Here is a 20,944-nt window from a genome sequence, read left to right as displayed (position 1 = left end):
AGGACTGATTCTTACCATGTTAAATGAGGCTAAGACCGTTTGGAGTGTCCCTTTTTCTCTCTATCCAGAGCTTGACTTTCATGACTGTTATCTCGATGTGGATTTGTAAAAGTCAGACTTATGACTCAGACATGACCCATGGCCTCTTATTTGTTGCAGCAGTATGCCTTTTGGCCAACCTGGGAGCCTGAGGCTGCGAAGGAGCATAATTTCAGGGGAAAATGAAAATATATCTATTAAAAATGCCCAAGATACTATCCTCATTACATGCATTGGTTTTCACAGCTGCAGATGACTTCCTGTGGTGACCAATGGCCCAGGCTTGGGGGTTTAAAGAACTACTCACTCTAGTGGGTCCGAGACAGTTCAACGAGAAATTGAAGAATTATTGAAAAGATGCTTTTCTAGTGGCACTATGAATCCAGTGTTTTCCTGCCAAAAACCTATGATTTTTTCCAGGGCTTGGCAGTGAGTAACCCCACACACGGAGAACTGGAAAAATGTTGTGTGGCTATGGTGGGGGAGGGGGGAAGCACCTACCAAGGGCACAAGTACAGAAAGTGAAATGTGGAGTGCAGAGGAAGAGAGAAACAAAGTACATCATGGGAACAAAACGGTTAAACAGTTCTCTTCTCCCCCGCCCTCCAAAGCAGCTGCATCCAGGAGGGAAGTTTGCCATGGAAACACAGGAAGTATCAGATCTGGGCAACAAGGGAAGCTTTTCTTGTAGGATCCAAACTGGAAGTCGCTCTCTCCTCACCAAAAGCCTGGGGCTATACAACGTGTATCGTCTCTTCACGGTGGCATAGGGGGTGAGGACAGAGGTGCTGTTTATGGCAGCGAGCAGCTGAAGATGGCAGTTAGCAGAACATATACGGAGAAAGCAACCTCTGACAAATGGAATTGACGAGGAATTGGACTTACAAGTGAGCTCTGAGTAATTACACATGTATATATAGAGAGATGGCATTACATCACTGGCCTGAAGTCTTGACACAGGAGGGTGGCCACTTTAGCCCTGAGAGTGAGCGACCTGAGCAGAAGGACTGAGCCTTTGGCAAGAAAAGACCCAGATCTGGAAGACAGAGGAAGGCTATGGCAATAGGACCACAGCAGATACTCTCCTTGGCCACATTTGGCCAATGGTTTTTTAAAAATTTTCTTAGTGATCAGGGGTTGTAAATTGCCATCTGCCCTACGTTGGATGTTATTGGCAGTTTAGTATATCTTTAAGTCAGTTTAAGTTACTGGCATGTAAATTATATGTAGTTTCTTTTTGCACAGGGGATTTGAGTCCTTCTCAAGGGATTTTTTTTTTTTCCTTAGGAAGTGTGCAAAGACCCCACCCGATAATGTTACATATGTTTGCTTCCCTAGGAGGACCTAAATTGCTAGAATTTGGGTATCCAGAGTGGACAAAGCAGGGCAATAGCTGTCTTTAGAGAGAGCCACTAACTGCAGCTAGTTCCCACCCAGAGGTGTGCCATGACTTCTAGAAGCAAAAGACCAAGGGAAAGGCAAGAGATGAGAAAGGCTGCATGGGACATAAAATTTCAGATGGGAGGAACTGCAGAAGACCGTGAGCCCATAAAGGGTCATGTGACCGTTAGGTCAGGAGAGTGCAAACCCAGGGACAGATCTGAGAAGAAGAGGCTTATGTAAGTATGAGTTTTTGCTTTTGGCTGAAAAGAGAAGGCAAATCTGAGTGAGGAAGGAGGATGAATTGTGGTGGAGGCAGAAGGGTATCTGTTCTCTACTGGCCCCAAAGACTCATGCGCAAGCCCTCTGAAGAGAGAAATTGCTGGCAAAAGCAGAGGGAACTGTTTTTATGTGACCCAAGTGGGATGGTGGGAGGGCATCTTCCCCAGTGATAGACTGAATATTGCACTTCTCAGGCATCCTGAGAAATTACTGTTGGAGTTTCATTAGGAGACAGCCTTTTCCTGGGGGAGTACCTATAACCAAAGCAGTGATGAGGCACTGATGAGTCCCTACTGATGATGACTTCCTGGGGCTATCTGCCAAGGAGGGGTGTGGATTGGAAGAGAAGAAGCCTCAAGTGGGCATCGCGTGATGATGAATTTGTAAGCATTCATGAACCACCACCTGAGAACTTCTGTTTACAGTGAGCTGTAAGTTCCCATGGAGCTGCATAAGAATGTGGGGGGCAGGAGTCAGAGATGTTTTGCTTATTTTTATTAACATGCTCCTCCTGTACCAGGTCCTAGAAGTATATTATTGTCCCCATTTTGGCAGTTAAGAAACAGGCTTAGGAAACCTAAGTAACTTGTGTACTGCATCAAAAAAAGACGTGTTAGAGCCAAGATTTAAAACCTCCTAAGGTTATTCATGTTACCACCGTGCTACGGTAGTTTTGCTATGCTCCTACTGCCAATGCTATCCCAGGAGCAGCTGAAATAAGAGGAAATGTAGGGGGCAGATCTTTCAATCCTGTGCCGATGCTAGGCAGCGATACTTTGGAGATGAGGGGCCAGATCAACTAGACAGGTAACAGAGCCCTGAAAAGAGGTTCCAGGTAGAGACTGAAATGATCTCTGGTTATGGGAGGAAGAACTCTTTGTCTAAACAAAGCTCCAATATGGGTAAGTTTCCTGATGGCAGTTCTTAGAATCGAGTGGTTAGGCATTACGTGTGTTAAGGGTGGGCACTGGCTCACCAATGGATGTGTTATCTTGGCCAAGCTGCTTAGCTTGCCTAAATTCCATTTTCCATCTCCAAGATGAAGAATACAAAAGCATCTGTTTTGTAGGATTATTGTGAGAATTTACCACAAATACATACTGTGGCAGATTGTATTTCCAAAGATGGTCACACCAATATACATATCCCAATCCCACATGCATTTCTTAAATTGTGACTGGCATCCTCCCACTGAGAGCTGAGGTCTCTCTTCTCTCTGAACATGGGCAGACTTGAATTCTCTGATCAACAACATGGCAGAAGTGGTGCTAGGGAACTTCCAAGGCTAGGTCATAAAAAGGATACAGGTTCCATCCGTCCCCTCTCTCAGGACACTTGCCCTTTGAGCTCCACTACCATGCAGTGAGGGAGCACAGACTAACTCCACATGGAGCGGTCAAGGTGGAAGGCCATCAAGGCCCCCCGCTGACAGCCACCATTAGACACTAGACCTGAGTGAAGAAGCTTTCAGATAATTCCAGCTCCCCACCTTTGAGGCTTCCATCTGAGGCTTCAGACCTCATGGAGCAGAGACCAGCTGTCCCCACTATGTCTCATCCAAATTTCTGACCCATCGTATTAGTGAGCATGATTCATTACTGTTTTACACCACTGAATTTGGGGGTAATTTGTTAGGCATCCATAGCAACTGGAACAGATTTTGATACCACGTAAATAATAGAAAAGAAAAATAAGATAGCCAGGACATTTATGTAACTCATTTCATTTATTTAATATGCACTGCTAGACCAAGCAGACTCCCATCAAGAGTCAGTTCTAGGATTTAACAACTTAGTAACCAGACTGTCTGTGAAATACAACCAAAATGTATAGGCACAGGGATACTTCATATTGACAGATTAAGCCTGATCCCTCGGTCCCTTTCAGCCTTTGACACAGGAAGCGAATTTTGTTTACTGGCCTCTAACAAATATTTTAACAGAGTGCTCCCTGATTCACTTTGAACAGAAGTTCTCCTGTTTGGAAATGAGGAAATTCTAATCGGTAGCTCAGGGATAGCCAAGCTTAGCTCTTGTGGTTGGTAGAGGAGTTCAAAATAAAACTTTATAGATGATTTTAATGTGGGGTTTCTACATCCTTAATCTCAACTGGGGTCTGTTAATGCATTCATATAGGCTTAGCATAGAGGCATATGGGGGCCATAGAGTACGCTGATCTGATGTGTTTGCGGCTGCTTGAAGCCATTGAGATACGACAGAGTGTGTGCGCACCACAGAGAAATATGTGTAGCTATGAGGATGAAACCAACCAGTGACTGATTCTGGCATCTGTGTAAATGCATTAAGAAACGTGGTTCAGGGACAGAACCCTGAGAGGACCTGGTAAATTGGCACATGCCCAGGAGCTGTGCAAACACATGGCAGCTCTGCCACCCTTGGAGGAGGAATAAGTACTATGAGAAGGCTGGGCAGACACAGAGAGGCATTGCATAACTGCTCAGAACTCTGAAGGTCTAAGGTTTTTACCCTGCTTGCAAGCTGAGCCTGCCACAGTTTCATGGGGGCTGTAGACGAGCTGACTCCTGAGTCAAAGGCATACGCCCGTATGTTACCCAAAGGAATAGCATTAGTCAGAGAATCAGCATTTTTCACACCAGTCCCCAACCCCCAGTTCTCACAGGGCATTGTGAAGAGGCCAGATACTTGCAAACACAGTGAGTTTGTTACAGAAGAACCCTGAACTTAGGACACCTGAATTTTGTATATGTGCAGCCATCACACTTGACCTTTGCCCTAGAGAGCCCTTTTCTTCATTATACTGGACAGTAGGCATGCCTGCCCTTTGCTTCACAGGAAAACCCTACCTCTATCTTCTGAGACTGTAAGCAAATCTGCTCTTTGATCTGAAGGGAGATACTGTATATTTCAAGGCTGTGTGCTATATGAATATCCTTGGAAAGACCATTCAGAACAAAGGGCAGTCAATATCTCTGCTTACAGAATGTGCAGAAATAGAGATCCATGGAAACCTCCCCCACCCCCAACAGTAACTCCCAATCTTCAGAGGGTCTGAAGAAATTACAAAACAACTATTATGGTTTGATCAGTGACTGAAGGTGAATGACGTCTGTCTGCATCGGGGAAATTAGAAATAAATGTGGACCATAATTTGGATTTGCATATTTTTTCCTCCAGACTATAACTTGGGGTGGTCCCCATCACTAGGGTAGCACAGACAACTTAAAACAACTTCCCTTCAGTTCAAGTCTGTGTTTTCCATATTGCTTGGTGGCTATTGAGACTCTGAGCAGCACAATTCACAATGACCCTGAAATAATGGATATTTATTCTTTTAGTTTATGCAAGAAGAAATTTACCCCATGACTGGTATGAGGGGAAAGAACTCCAAGGGACAGGTTGGGAGTGGCAAATGCAGAAAGATAGTAAGAAAAGCTGAGTTCCTGAGATCTGCTCACAAGAATAAAGGGGACTCCTTGGGCCTCAGCTGCTTTGGGTTAGAGAAGGTGTTGCTTGCTCACTGCTTTCGGATCCATTCTCTACTTGTTTACTGCTCTGCTCTGGTAGTTGGCTGTACCCCTTGTGAAAAAGAAACTAGATAAATTGCTTACTGGCCCAGAGAGATGGTGAGAAAAATGGTCTTTTGCCTGAGCTCTTGCTGGGAAAACAAACAAAAACCAAAAAACAAAAACCTCCTTGACAAATTAATATCTGACTATATACCCACAGGTGTTGAGTCTAAATTATACCATCTGTGTGGTCTAGAAGTCATGATACTGAGAAATTTCATTAAACTGATCTCTGGCTAGTGAGTTACCAGGAACTTCTGGAAAAGCAAAGGCAAAGCCTCCCTGAAGGACTACGTTCACAGCCAGGTTGCAAAGGATTCCCAAAGATTTTAGCTGAAGATGAACTCACACTACGAAATTCCAAAATGGGCAAGGTAAGAGTTCACCTTTATAAGCAATAACTTGATCACAGAACATTGTGATAGACAACAAAATAATTTTGCTTCAAATAATTAGAAAAAAAAAAAAACCTAGAAGGAAAGAGTAAGACAACATGAAAAACATACAGGAAGACTTGAAAAACAACCAAGCAGTTGAATTCTGCTGCCGGCCAAGATGGAGTAGCCTCTTTTTCTTAATGATTATAACTAATACTCTGGACAAAACCCAAAAAGCATTTCCCTGAGAACCCTGAAAATTTAACAAGAACAGGCAGATGAGGGAAGGGAGTCAAAATTTGAAGTGACCCATACAGAAGTGAATTTCCAATTATTTCTCCTTTTAAAATTCTCCATCTTGCCTTAAGATTGGGCCCCCATTCCAGAGTTGTGGCCGCAGCTTAAACTCAAAGATCAACCACATCTTTCTGGCCAGCAGGTCAGAAAAAACGGGCTCTAGAGAGTGTGGGGAATGCCAGAGGAAAAGCTGAAGAAAGGGACTCCTATTTACATGTTTGAACCAGAGGAAGTTCTGGTCTCATGCTGGACCTGTGTAGGCATGGGACGCACCCACAGCAGTATAGCAAAATCTCTGAAAACCGAACTGCCAGTGGAGCCATTGGCCTGTGGAAGGGGAGACAGACTTGCATTCTAGGCCTAACTAGGTTGGTTGCCTGCTAAAACAAAAAATAAAAATTCTCCAGAAGACTTCAGCAGGACCTAAAGTCTGACAGTACTCCAAATATCCATACAATTCGAAGTTACACAACATACCAAAAACAGAAGCGATCAGAAAAAGGTGGCCAATTCTCAAGGAAAAAAGACCCATAACAACCCCAAGATGAGCCAGAGTTCAGAAATCAAAGACTTCGATTTGCTATTACTATGTTCCATATCAAGGTAAAAACACTTAATGGAAAGATGGAATTTCTACACAGAGAAATAGGGAAAACCTAACAGAGAACCAAGTAGAGATTTCAGGACTGAAAAATAAACTATCATTAAAAAAATTCCCTGGATTGCTCAGTGCAGAATGCAGATGACCAAAGAGTTAGTGAACTTAAAGACGGATCAGTAATAAGTTGTCAATCTGAACAACAGAGCAAAAATAAATAGATGAGTGGAGCCTTAGGGACATTGGAGACAATAGCTAGATGTCTAACATTTTTGTGGTTTGAGTTCCAGAAGGAAAGAGAAAAAAGACTGGTGCAGGAAAACAAAGCAAAACTTGAAGAAACAATGACTGAAAACCTCCCAAATTTGGTGAGAGATGCAACTTTACAGATTTAAGAAGCTCAGCAAAACCCAAATAAGATAAACTCAAAACTTAATCCAGACACCTCATAATTAAATTGCTAAAAACCACAAATAAGGAGAAGAAAAAATCTTGAAATAACACATCACATATGGGGGAACAAGAGTATGAATTACTGCAGATTTCTGACATTGTCGAGGTCAGAAGACAGTGGAACTATGTATAAAGTGTTGGGGGAAAAAACCGTCAACTGAGAATTTTATATTCCATAAAAATAGATCAGGAAGGAAGGCAAAAACTAAGAAATTGTTATCAGCGGGGCGACTGGTTGGCTCAGATGGTTAAGCGTCTGCCTTCGGCTCAGGTCATGATCCCAGGGTCCTTGGATCGAGTCCCACATCGGGCTCCCTGTTCCTTGGGAGCCTGCTTCTCCCTCTGCTTCTCTCTCTCTCTCTCCTCCTCTGTCTCTCGTGAATAAATAAATAAAATCTTTAAAAAAAATAAAAAAAAATAAATTGTTATCAGCAGACCTGCTCCAAAAGAAATAATAACAGTTAATTAGGCTGAAAAGATACTAAAGGGAAACTTGAAACTTTAGGAATTAAAGAATAATAAAAATGATAAATATCAAAGGCTATGTTTCCCCTTTTAACTTCTTTAAATTGTGAAAGTTGAGAGCAAAATTTATAACTTTGGTGGGGTTTCTGTGCATACAGATGTAGAGCATTATGACAGCTACAAGGTAAAAGGGAGAAGGCAAAGGAATCTATATGGTTATAAGGTTTCTATATTTTACTGGTAGTGATAAAATGTTAAAATTAGATTGTAAAAATCAGAAATGCATTTTTTTTAATCCTTAGGGCCACCATGAGAACAAATTATGCAAAGGCTATAGCTAAAACACCAACACAAGTTTAAATGGAATACTACAAAACATTAAAAAAAACCCCCACAAACCTAAATTTTCTAGAACTGCAAAATAGTGAGTGCAGCTCAAATCCAGTGTGTGATTTAATGAGCTGGTTAAAGTCCATTAAAGAAAAAAAATAATCAATTGAAAGCCAAATATAGGAAAATTGCCCCCATAGCAACTTACGAGAATAGGTCTTCTGAGGCAAGGGAAACAAAAGCAAAAATGAACTATTGGGACTTCATCAAAATAAAGAGCGTCACACAGCAAAGGAAACAATCAACCAAACTGAAAGGCAACCTACGGAATGGGAGAAGATATTTGCAAGTGACATGTTTGTTAAAGGGTTAGTACCTAAAATATATAGAGAACTTACAAAACCACTCAAAACCCAAATAATCCAATTAAAAAATGGGCAGAAGACATCAATAGACATTTTTCCAAAGAAGACAGATGACCAACAGACACATGAAAAGATGCTCAACATCACTCATCAGGGAAATACAAATCAAAACTACAACGAGGTATCACCTCACACTGGTCAGGCTAAAATAAAAAACACAAGAAAAAACAGATGTTGGCGAGGATGCAGAGAAAGGGGCACCCTCTTACACTGTCAGTGGGAATGCAAACTGGCATAGCTGCTGTGGAAAACAGTATGGAGTTTCCTCAGTTAAAAATAGAGCTACCCTATGATCCAGCAATTGCACCACAAGGTATATACTCAATACAAAAATACTAATTCAAAGGGGTACATGTACCCCTATGTTTATAGCAGCATTATCTACAATAGCCAAATTATGGAAGCTGTATGAGTATCCATTGATAGATGAATAAAAAGCTGTGTGTGTATACACACACACACACACACACACACACACACACGGAATATTCAGCCATAAAAAAGAATGAAATCTTGCCGTCTGCAATGACGTGGATGGAGCTAGAGAGTATTCTGCTAAGCAAAATAAGTCAGAGAAAGACAAATACCATAGGATTTCACTCGTGTGGAATTTAAGAAGCAAAACTAATGAGCATAGGGGGAAAAAAAAAGGAAAACCAAGAAACACACTCTAAATGATAGAGAACAAACTGATAGTTACCATAGGGGAGAGGGATGGGGGAGGGGTGGAACAGATGATGGGGAAGAAGCACACTTGTGATGAGCACCGGGTGCTGTATGGAAGGGGTAAATCACTGTATTGTATGCCTGAAAGTAATATTACACTGTATGTTTACTAACTGGAATTAAAATAAAAACTCAGAAAATTTCCCCATATGTAGTAGAGAGATTAAAATTCAGTTGTATTGATAAGGAGAGGAAAAATGTCTCTTGAAAAATTTTAAATCCTGTCTAAAGTGAATTAATTGAATAACCTAATCATTCATCAGTTCTATTCGGTTTCATACATATCAAGTCACTGTTCACATTTGAAAAGATGTAAACTATTTGCCTGTGAATTTGGACCCTCTGCGATAAGATTTCTTATGCATGTGTGCATTCATATGCACTAGAAGGTGATAAAATGACATTGATGTTTTGCGGTCTGCTCTGATGTATGAAGAAAATTTTGCTATGGTGCTTTCCAAGGTGCCTCATTCTTGTGGGCACAAATACACATTGTCACTAATTTGAAGAAAGTGCTTCTGTAATTTCTACATCTACCTGCTGTGAATTGCAAAATGCCTTGGTAACCCTTTGAATTCATTCAGCAACTCAGAGGACCTGAATCACCAGGCTGAATGTGGAACCCAGCCAGATTTTGGTGGGCTCCCAGAAGCCCACTCCCCTCTTGCCTTCTTGAGGGAGCTGACAGCTGTGAAGCAGAGAAACCCCTGTGCAGGACGGTTCCCTGTGGATCGAGGGAGGAAGGCAGTGCTGAAGAGGCCGCTGAGAGCAGAATCTGGCTGCGATGGGGACTGGGTGACTTCCGAGCATAAGGATCAGGTGGCTTCAGGTTAGCAGGTTATCTGGGAGTCAGATAGGCTGCGCCTTAGAGGAAATAGAACAACTTTACCATTTATCTAGCCAAGCACAGATCGGCTCTTTAATTCTCTGAACAATCCTCGATGGCAAGCAATAGTCACATTTTATTGAAGAGGAAACTGAGGTTCAAGGAAAGAGAAAATGCTGACAGACTTGTCTAGCTCCAAGCCTTTCTGTTCCCACTGTGCCATTGCCTATGCAATTCTTAACGTTCCTGATGACAGTGGACATCTGAAGAGATAGTAAGTGTTACCCATTCAAGGTGCCAGTAATGCACACAAATACACCCGTAACTCACATCTATAGGCTTTTTCAGATTATATCTGTAACACAACATGGAGCCTCACCGTGCTCTGGGTTGTAGATTCACTTTGATGGAGCCTCTTCGTGAGGCCCTTTTATCCAGGAAAAGGAGGCTGTGGCTGGCTTTAAGGAGTAAATGAGATTATATTCACTATTGCCCTTTCTGGTGGTTGTAGACTCTTTAGTCAGGCTTTGTGTGTAAGTCCATTCTTGGCCTGTTTATCAGGGTTCATTTTATAGATACATACACAATTGCTGTCTCTTGATTTTTATGAGGTTAAATGAATCACTAGACAGCTGAGGTTAACTCTTCACCTTAGAGACCTAGCGGGAGCATGCCAGTAGATGATCGTAAATCCGCCACCCTCCAGAGAAAACCAGGCCTTGTTAGAGCTCAGCCACTGGTGGATCCAGTCCTGGGAGGGCCTTAACTACAAGTATAGATCAGGGAGATGCTGAAGTAGTTGTTTTAGGAGGTTGGGAAAAGCCATCTTTGCAATACAGCACATTCTGTCGAACAAATGCACATCTAATGGGCTCTATGTGTCAGGTACTGTGCTAGGCTCTCAGTGCCCAGAGATGAAGTGGCCCAAGTCCATGACTTCTCAGCTCTCCCTATCCAGACAGAAAGAAGGAGCAGAAACAAAATCATGGAGCTGTGGCAGTGAGGGTTGTCGTTTGGAAAGCTCCAGGAGGCCCTGGAGGAGCACGTCATTAGCGCTTTGGGTGGGAAGTGGGGAGGAGAAAGCTGGAAGAAGATCCTGGAGTTGGATTTCTGGGGGAGCTGGACTTCACCAGGGTTACGAGAGCACAGGGCATTGTGGCCAGAGGGAAGTGTGGGGGCAGAGCCGAGCGGGTGACCTCTTCCCCGGTCCTGTGAGCAGCCGTGTGTGGCATGAGCGTGGGAGGCTCTGGAGACGGCTGGAGGGAAATGTGGAGAGCAGGCGGGAAGGGTTCAGAGGGTCGCGTCACAAGGAATGCGGTTTTATTCTGTTGGCTGTCGCTAGGGGACACTTTTGAGAGTAAAAGAAAGTGCTAAAAATCATTGGAAGTTAGTTTTTTAGATGCTTCTTGACCATCGTACTGATTCTATTAAACTTTTTTAAGAGAAAATGCTTTCTAAAGATATAAAAATATTTTGTATATTAAAGCAAAATTAATGTGCAAAATTAAAAGCTATGTGAATGATAAAAATATGAGCAAAACAATTCTTGATATAGAGTCACATTTTAATCTGCTTTTTACTTATAACTGTCTCTAACACCACGCGATGAGTGTTTTTCTGAATATATTTTTCAATGTCATTTTATTTTGAATATTTTAATAAAACAATACTGTTTAAAGCTCTATTTTATGGTGCCTAGATTAGAATGTTTGATAACTCCAGTGAACTTTTTTTTTTTTGAGATAATACTCTCCTTGCAGGCACTGAGGAATGTTCAAACCAAATTATGCTAAGTGGAGGATGTTCTTAATTCAATTTTTTTTCCTATTGAAATGTATAAACATCTTGGGCTATTCCCCCTTGATTCAGTGTACCTTCAACAAATATTTTTATGACAAAAATCATCAAATAAGTTTTCTGTTTATGATGTTCTTGAATTTTTGCCAAATATAAATGTTACAAAATTACAGGCACTCTCAATTTTATACCACTCCAGAATAGAATAAAAACTTACCCAATTAAAAATAACTCTATCAAATGATTCTCCCTACAAGTAATCTATTCTAGGGGACAATTACAGAATTTCAAAACTGAAACCTACATACCCTCTAAACTCTTGTCATCTCATTTTTTCAGTTCAATTTTTCTGTTGCTTTTAGGGGGATGAGTTTCACTGACTTCCTTGTTGTAAGCTTTGTTTTTGGTAATCAAAATTCGCTAAAAGCTTTAAATAATTGTAACTATATAAGTTTACATATATATAAAATTTGAGATCTACAGTTCTCAAATACTATTTTTTTCCCCAAATACTATTGTATTTTGAATAGTAGAATACCATGGATTGTTTTGATAAACTTACGAATTGCATAAGTACCACAACCAGTTCCAACTAGAGTTCGCATCGTTCCTGTCTTTTAAATAGGTTCTTTGAGATCTTTGTTTTACCACGATACCAGGCTCCATCAAAATTTCTAATGGTTTTACCATCATCACAACTACTAGCAATATGGAAAATCTTAACTGAATGTATAACATCATTTGTATAAAAATGTCAGATGTTTCAACTCTGCCAGAATGAACAATTTTATCTCATAAGTCAAAGGTCATCGAACCCCTTTTGAATGAACTTTCTCTTTGAAGCTGGAGACCCTGATGTGAAACTTGTATTTAACTAATTAAGGTTTTTCTTCTGCTAACAGAGATAGCAGCACACTGAAACCTATCACTTTATTTTCACACTTGCACAAGAAACCTTGGAATAAAAGGTGAGCCATATTAATTTAGAAGAGCCATTTGTTAGAAATGAAAAGTCCTGCTTTACAGTGGGATATAGAAACTCACCTTCTCCGGCTGCACATACTAAATTACCATGTTTGGGCAAAATCTTTTAACTTTTGGAGGAGTTGCTGATGTTTCTTCAGAAGTTCTGGGTCATCGGGTTTTCGGGGAGGGGGGAGGGCGATACCAGTAGCACACACAGTGGTTGGTAATTCTTGACAAATACGTGGCATGAGTTACTTTTGATCATCCATTTTCTTGAAAAATGGAAAGTCAGCCTTAGTTTTTCATTGAGCTTGATTTTTTTTTTTTAGCTCATTGACACTGGAAAGGTTTATGACAAAATAAAAATGCATTAACAATAAAATACAAAGCTCTACACTATGCAACAAGGGCTAAACTTTTGGAGTAAGAACATTCAGACTATTCTCTCTGTCCCCTTGAGCAGGGTTTCTCAGTCTCTATTTTCTGCACATGATCATTTTCATGTTTCCACCTGACTAGCCAACTGTCTACCTGGTAATTTCCTGCACTTTGAAGGCAGTGCCACTGAATGTATCGAAGTGCAGTTCAATTTATGAATGAATTGTGAATGATGTGTGCTGTCCTTGGAGATGTAACTTAGGTTGGATCTTGAAGGGACCGGGAAGAGAGAGTTGGATTGTCCCCAGCTAGCCTTCTGATGTAATCAGTTGCCTAAGAAATCTATGCGTTGCACAAGCTTCTCACATAGTACCATGAGAGTCTATGGCAGATGCTGGAAATCCAGCTCGGAGGTCCAGTAAGCACATGTTGGCTTCTTTTGATAAAAATATTAATCTATGTAGGGATACCTTCGTATCCCTTTGGTAAAAAAGTAAAAATCCAGGACAAGTGCTAAACTAGGCAGGATCCTAAGGACAGGAGGCAGAACCCGGGACTGTCCTGGGCAAATGGGAACTGTGGTCCCCTTAGCCAGAGGGTACAGCCTCGAGTTTTAATCAAGGAAATGATGTAATTCCTTTTATGCTTTGCAGGGATAAATGTGACTTCTGGCGGTGAGTGGTACAGACAGGGTAAGAAGAAGTTGTAACCGAGCTATCATGTTTGAGATGTTGGCAGTAGGGAACCATCACCTGCTTTCCCATATTCTCTCGTAGTTAGTTTATTGTATGATCCATGTGCTCTAAAAACCGGAGCTAGAGCTCAATAGCAGTGTAACCCAGACAGGAAAGGTTTCACAGGGGTTCAAAGTCAGGTGGCCCTCAAGCGTGGAGCATTCTTATGGAAGTTAGAAAAAATGTCACGGACTATGAGGTGATTGCTGATAACCACCATCTCCTTGCTTCTCTGTAATGCGCTGTTGGTTTTCAGCGGGGCCCTTGTTTTCTCAACCGCTCTTGCGGCTAGGTAGAGCCATGCATCGAAGCTCTGGCCAGTAGGTACCACCTGGAGTGTCCTGTGCAATTCCTGAAAGTACCCTTAAAGGGCGGCAAATGCCAACCCCCCTTCCCCCTTGCCATCTGGAATGCAGAGACGGTGGTAGCCACCCGGGTCATAACTAGGAAGTCAGGTGCTAAGAATGGTGGAGCATTAAGAGGAAAAACGTCAACAGAGAAAGAGTTTGGGTCTTTGCATTCTGTAGCCCTGATACCCAGCCCAGAAAGCTTCCCTCTGACGCCTCTTCTCGTGAGAAAGACATGAAGTTCTGACTTGTGTCATAGGCTTGAAGCTGTTATGATTTTGGGTTGTCTTTCTCATCAGCTGAATTTAATTCTCACTGGTATAAGGAGTTTACATAGTATCATGTTCACATATTTTAAAAAGTCCTAGAAGTCTTATTTGATCTTAAAAAGGCAAGCTGAGCAGGTACAAAACCCCTTTACCAAAGAAGAAGATCGAGGTTCATACATGATATATAAGGGTCACATAACTAGCTAGGGATAGGTCAATATGGAATTTGAGGCCACCTCACTCCAAATTCAGTTCCCTTGTTAAATGTGGAATTGGGACCGTACTGATAAGAGCGGGGTCTTGTTAGGTGAAGGCGGGGGGGGGGGGCTTGAAAGATTAATTTTACCCAGGACTAGCATGAAAGAGGGGTGATATATCAGATATAGAAAAGTTAAAGTGTTATCCTCAAAGTGATCAGCTTAATGTCCTATCTTCTTTACCTACTACTGAATAAAGATGGCTTTGTTGATGTTGTCATAGCTTATTTCAATATTTTGAGATCCTAAAGTAGAGCATCATGTCAGTGTAGGCAAATGAGTATCTTATCATTAAAATTTGAGGGTGATAAATTTTATCATGGAGGGTTTTGTTTATTTTTAAAGTGATCTTTTATTAATATGTGCCTGTTAGAGTAGCAGTCACATTAATTTTTTACCTTGAGAGATTACGAGTGGGTGAGCAGATATGAATCATCTATCTGTACCAGGATCAAGCCCCAGCTATGCTAATGCAGGTTAATCTAATAGTGGGCTGTAGGATCTAAAAATCCAATACATTACTGTCTGGAGGAAATTTTAGCTACCTCTTTTACAGGCTCCAGTAACCTGAAAATATACACTGGTTTATATTTGTATATTATTATGTTTTTTCAAATACAAATTGGATTGAATTATGGAGCTAGTTCTCCACAACACGAAGGCAATTATTTTTATTACTAGTAAAATCTACTGTGAAGACTTTGTAGGTTCAAACTGAGGGGTTTGTTTGGAGGCAAAGTTCTCATGTACTCTAAGATAATTACATATTTTTAATATTCTGGAAGCCAAAGGGTAGGAAGGAGAAAGAAGAGACCCACTGTTAAAGTCTTCTCAGTATTTTGGGGAACATTATGGGTTTCTTCAAGGTCCCCTCAATACACAGTTCCAAAGGCTGTTAACTGTGTGAATTCAGTCAGTAGCACGGAAAATACTCGTTTGGCCTGACTAATCAATTCACTGACTCCTAGGATGGCAGCTCACGAATAGGCTTAGGATTCTGTCAGTGCTTGACCATGCCAGCATATCATGCAAATCCACTGATAGTTAAAGGAGAGAAAGAAGTTAAAAATAAATAAATAATAAATAAATAAATAAATTTTCCAATCTCACAAAACATGTTAATAGGTATTAGGACAACATTTTTGACACATTGAGAAGGATCTTTAACTGGGCTATCCCATTTCTCTTTTGAAATGTCATGCTAAATATGTCCGTTGTGCTCTATAAAACCATCATAGATCCATCCTGTAAGGTAGTTTTGAAAGAGTTAAAAGGTCCTCCAGAGAAGTCCAGAGGCTATAGTTAATTATTAGCAAGCTCTCTTTTTTATTAGATTCTTTTTTTTTTTTTTAAGATTAAGCAAAATCACTTCTCATACTTTGCTGCGATCAAAGGCATAAAAGTTTGTCGCCTCCAAATGCTGATGGTGGCCTGTGGGGAAATACAGCAGGACTACCAATTTTATCATGTATTTTTTATGTGTACTCAAAGGTTACATTGTGAGCTTCAGCTCTGTTAGTATTTGAAACACAGGGGACTGCTAAATCATCAACATTACCTAATTCTAAGTTTTCCTCCCATTATAAACAACTCTGAGAACATAATGTTTCACTACTGTGAGGAGCCGGGGAGGTTACTTCTAGCCCTTTGCTGACATTTTCCAGTGATGGCAATGAATGACAATAATCGGAAATAGGTTATTTTTAAATTTTAGAGCAAAACGTTTAAAGGACCCTAAGAGACTAGAACTTGTATATAAAGTGGTTTAAGGAAGCTAATCCCAGAGGAAAAAAGCCCTGGCCTTAAAATAGTGATAGGGAATTGGTCGTTTTCTAGCTCAACCAGTAGGATCCAGTCAGTAGCTCTAGTGGAAATGTCACAGAGACATCCAGGCTTGTTTGTATTCTGTGGAAATCTCCAAGTTCTTGAGCGTCTACTGGGCCTCTGCTTCTTAGACCGGAGGACGTGCACACACAGGACTGTGGTTATGTTCTTGTCCCTGTATGCTCAATGAGGACCGTCTGGGGTTGCGTCTAGTTATTTTCACCAAGCTGAAAATGTGGCTGACGTGCCTTGACCCTTAGCCCTGATGAAGCCATGGAAACTCTTAGTGGCATAGTCAGGGGTCGTCTCTGTGCTCACTCTAAAACCACATGGGGGCACCTGGGACCATCTGGAGGGAAGGTGGTGCTTTGAAAGCATGCTGGCTTAGGAGGAAAGAAAGTCCCAGTATGAGTCTGTTTCTTTTTGTGAAGTTGAGGGGAAGCTGCTTTTTCAGTTCTCTGCTTTTTCTTCTCATGTGACCTGATGAACAGGTGTTTGTTAAAATAGTTACAAAATGAACATAAAGAGTCCTAATAAAGGCACTTTTTTTGCCTATCTCCTTCACCACCTTCCCCCACAAGAAGTGAAGCTATTTGTAGGCTGTTGGCAGATTCAAGGTGATTACAATAGCAGGCCGTGGTCCCAACAAGGGAGAGGCGAAGGGGGCAGGGAATCGCGTGGTGCCCTGTGAACTGCTTTGAGGCCTTCTCCAAATAGACACAAAGAGATGGAATTAGTTGGGAGGCTGATCATCCCCTTTCTGCCTTGAGAATTGGAACTGGGACTTCTGACCGTTCTTTCAGTCACTCGCGGGGCTGAGCTTTATGACCTGTGAGTGTGATGCTAGGAAAATCTCTAGTTGCCACAAAAAGCCATGTTTTCCTCCTTTAGTTTCATAAAGGGGTTCTGTTTAATATGCTGACTTTTAGAAAGACTTCAAAAAGTCCTAAAGTCAAAGGGGATGTGCTTTGCATGCGTGCTCTTGTCTGGCTAACTCTGTAAGCCTCTGCTCACCTCTCTGTTCAGTTTTTCCTTCAGAGTTAGATATGCCCTCCTTTGTGCTCCTAAAGCACTCACCACATTGAACAGGAACTCTGTTTTTGTCTCTCTCCTATCGGATTGTGTGCTGCTTGAGATCAGAGACTTCTGTTTTATTTCTCTTTTTTTTTAATATTTACCGGTTATAAGTTGTAAGTATATGGGAGTCCCTAGCAGTGCTTAATACATACACATAGGTGGTAAAAATAAAGGAATGGATTATAAATTTCATAATATTGTTCCAGAGTAACTCTTTGATATAGTTTATAGCATTATTTACAAAGCAACAGGCTTACCGTAGAACTTTTGGAATATATAGATGAAAAGAATAAAATACAATCACTTGCTATCCTATTACTTAGGGTGACCAATGTAAACATTTTTTTTATTTCCTGCAAAGCTTTGTGACTGTGAATTTCCAGGTCCATAACTATAAATTAAAAAACAAAACAAAACATTATAACACACACTCTTATAAGCTGCTTAAAATGCCATTATATTGTGAATGTTTAATGCAAATGTGATTTTTCATATCATATATTCTACTGGAGTACTTTTAATGATTAGAGTTCCTTTGTATGAAGGTACCATAACTTACATGACCATTCTTCTACTTTTGGACATTTATGTGATTTCCAGTATTTCCCATTGACAAAAACTGTCATAGTGAACACCCTCATGTACACCTCTGACTTCCTTAGGATGTGTTTCTGGTAATGGAATTGTAGATAAAAATACCCAAATTGCAGATAAATACCCAAAAGTGGAATTGCTGGATTATATGGTAATTCTATTTTTAATTTTTTGAGGAAGTTCCATACTGTTTTCCATAGTGGTGGCACCAATTTTCATTTCCAGCAACTGTGCCAAGGGGTTCCTTTTTTCCACATCCTTGCCAACACATTTCTTTCTTGAAAATAGCCATTCTGACAGGCGTGAGGTGATAAGTTATTGTGGTTTTGATTTCCATTTTCTTGATGATTAATAATATTAATGATTCATGTACCTGTTGACCATCTGTCGTATGTCTTCTGTAAAAAAAGTCTTCTCAGTTCTTTTACCCATTTTTAATTGGATTGCTTATTTTTTGGTTTTGAGCTGTAGCAGTTCTTTATAAGTTTTGGATATTAGCCCCCTTATCAGATATATGATTGGCAAATATCCTCTCTTATTTGGTAGGTTGCCTTTTCATTTTGTAGGTTTTCTTTGCCGTCTAGAAGCTTTTTAGTATGATATAGTCACATTTACTTATTTTTGCTTTTGTTTTTGCTTTTGGTGTCAGATTAAAAAAATTGTCACTAAGACATATGTCAAGGAGCTTACTGCCTATGTTTTCTTCTAGGAGCTTTATAGTTTTGGGTCTTACATTCAAATCTTTAATCCATTTTGAATTAATTTTTGTGTTTGGTGTAATATAGTGTTCAAGTTTCATTATTTCGCATATGGCTGTCCAGCTTTCCCAGCACCATTTATTTAAGAGATTTTGCTTTTGGCATTGTATGTTCTTGGCTCCTTTGTCATAAATTAATTGATCGTGGGTTCATTTTTTTTAAAGTTTATTTATTTCAGAGAGAGAGTACATGTGAGTGAGTGGGGGGAGGGGCAAAGGGAGAGAGAATCCTGAAGCAGACTCCCCACTGAGCGTGGAGTCTGACTCGGGGTTCAATCCCAGGACCGTGAGATTATGACTTGAGCTGAAATCAAGAGTTGGCCACTTAACTGACTGAGCCACCCAGGAGCCCCATGCATAGGTTCATTTGCGAGCTCTCTCTTTGTTCCATGATCTAAGTGTCTCTTTTAATGCCTCTACCATACTGTTTTGATTACTATAGCTTTGTAATATAGTTTCAAATTAGGGAATCTGATGCCTCCGGCTTGCTTCTTGTTTTCAAGATTCCTTTGGCTATTTGTGTGTGTGTGTGTGTGTGTGTGCGCGCGCACGCGCACGCCCGTGTGTGCGTGTGTGTGACTCCATTCAAATTTAGGATTATTTGTTCCATTTCTTTGAAAAATATTATTTGATAGGGGTTGCACTGAATCTGTAGATTGCTTTGGGAATTATGGATATTGTAACAATATTGATTCTTCCACCTAATTGCATGGAATATATTTTGCCTTTAATTTCTTTCATTAATATCTTGTAGTTTCCAATATATAGGTCTTTTACGTTCTTGGCTTAATTTATTCCTAAGTATTTTATTTTTGATGCAATTATAAATGGGATTGATTGATTTTCATTATTAGCATATAGAAACAACAGATTCTTGTGTTTGATTTTATATCTTCTAACTTTACTGAATTCATTTTTTAGTTGTAACAGTTTTTTGATGGAGTCTTTAGGTTTTCTTTGTATAATATGCCATCTACAAAAAGCGACCATTTAACTTTTTCCTTTCCAGTCTGGGTGCCTTTTATTTTTCTTGACTGATTGCCCTGGTGAGGATTTCCAGTACTGTGTTGAGCACACATCTTTGTCTTGTTCCTGATCTTAGAGAAAAGAGTTTCAGCTTTTCATCATTAAGTTGGTGTTAGCTGTGGGCTTGTCATACATGGCCTTTATTATGTTGAGACATGTTCCCTTTATACCTACTTTGTTGGGAATTTTTATCGTAAACGGATGTTGAGTTTTGTCACATGCTTTCTTTGCATTTATCTACATGATCACATGATTTTTATCCTTTATTTTGCACATCACATTGACTCCTTTGCAGATGTCGAACCATCCTTGTGTTTCTGGAATAGATCTCCCTTCATCAGGGTATATGATCCTTTCAATGTGTTGCTGAATTTGGTTTACTTATATTTTGTTGAAGATTTTTGCATCTATGTTCATCAGGGATATTGGCTTTTAACTTTCTCATGACATCTTTGTCTGGTTTTGGTATGAGAATAATGCTGGGGGTACATGCATTTTTAAGGTATTGGATTACATTACAAAGTTGTAATAATTTATAATCTCACTAGTAGCATATGACAATTTCCATTTCTTTGAATGCTTGCTATCAGTAGGTGTAGTTATCTACATGTTAAAAAAAATCTGTCAATTTAAAAGCTTAGAAACCACATAAAAATCAAGATGATAAAGTGCTGTATCACTGAAATCACCCACGATGGCCTAGCTTTAATGGAACCTATGTGTGTCTGGGAGGGAAAGGGGTCCTCTTAAAATCTGCTGATGGTGTAGGTACTGGCAACAAGGAAGAAGGTTATTCCCAGCTGATTTGGCTGGGAGGTTTAGTGGTGGGGGAGAGGGGAAGACAGAAGACACCTATGGAAAGTTTAGAACCTTAATGGGCCAGGTAGTGGCCATAGTGGTGGCCATCTCAGAGCCCAAGGAACAGATGCCGAATCAGTCTGGAGAACAATCTGAGTCAGGTCTGAGAAACCAAAGAAAAGACATGTCATGTTGAATATTGAGAAGTCAGGAGCAGGACTAGGAGTGTGTGGGAGAGAATGTGGGTCCAGGAGAGAAAGTTTTGGAAGCCCACACTTAACGCTGAAATTAAAAGTTGGATCAGCGTTCATGAGCAGGTGGAATGTTGCTGGTGTTCTGGAGATCAAGAAAGGAGAGATGACCTTTTCATCAAAA

General features: G+C 40.4%; 1 long non-coding RNA gene across 1 annotated transcript in view; it reads left to right on the top strand.

Annotated features, from left to right (window-relative positions):
• Positions 1-1,525: 1,525 nt before the first annotated feature.
• Positions 1,526-20,944, top strand: part of LOC141369942 (uncharacterized) — a 390,905-nt gene continuing 371,486 nt past the window's right edge. The window contains exon 1 of the long non-coding RNA XR_012373553.1: positions 1,526-1,658. This is a non-coding gene — a long non-coding RNA (uncharacterized lncRNA). The remainder of the gene's footprint in view (positions 1,659-20,944) is intronic.

Source organism: Callorhinus ursinus, unplaced genomic scaffold, assembly GCF_003265705.2.
Source record: "Callorhinus ursinus isolate GAN/ISIS: 27379988/994484 unplaced genomic scaffold, GSC_fseal_2.0 scaffold1, whole genome shotgun sequence".
NCBI classification, from domain to species: domain Eukaryota; kingdom Metazoa; phylum Chordata; class Mammalia; order Carnivora; family Otariidae; genus Callorhinus; species Callorhinus ursinus.
This window is presented reverse-complemented; position numbering and strand designations above follow the sequence as displayed.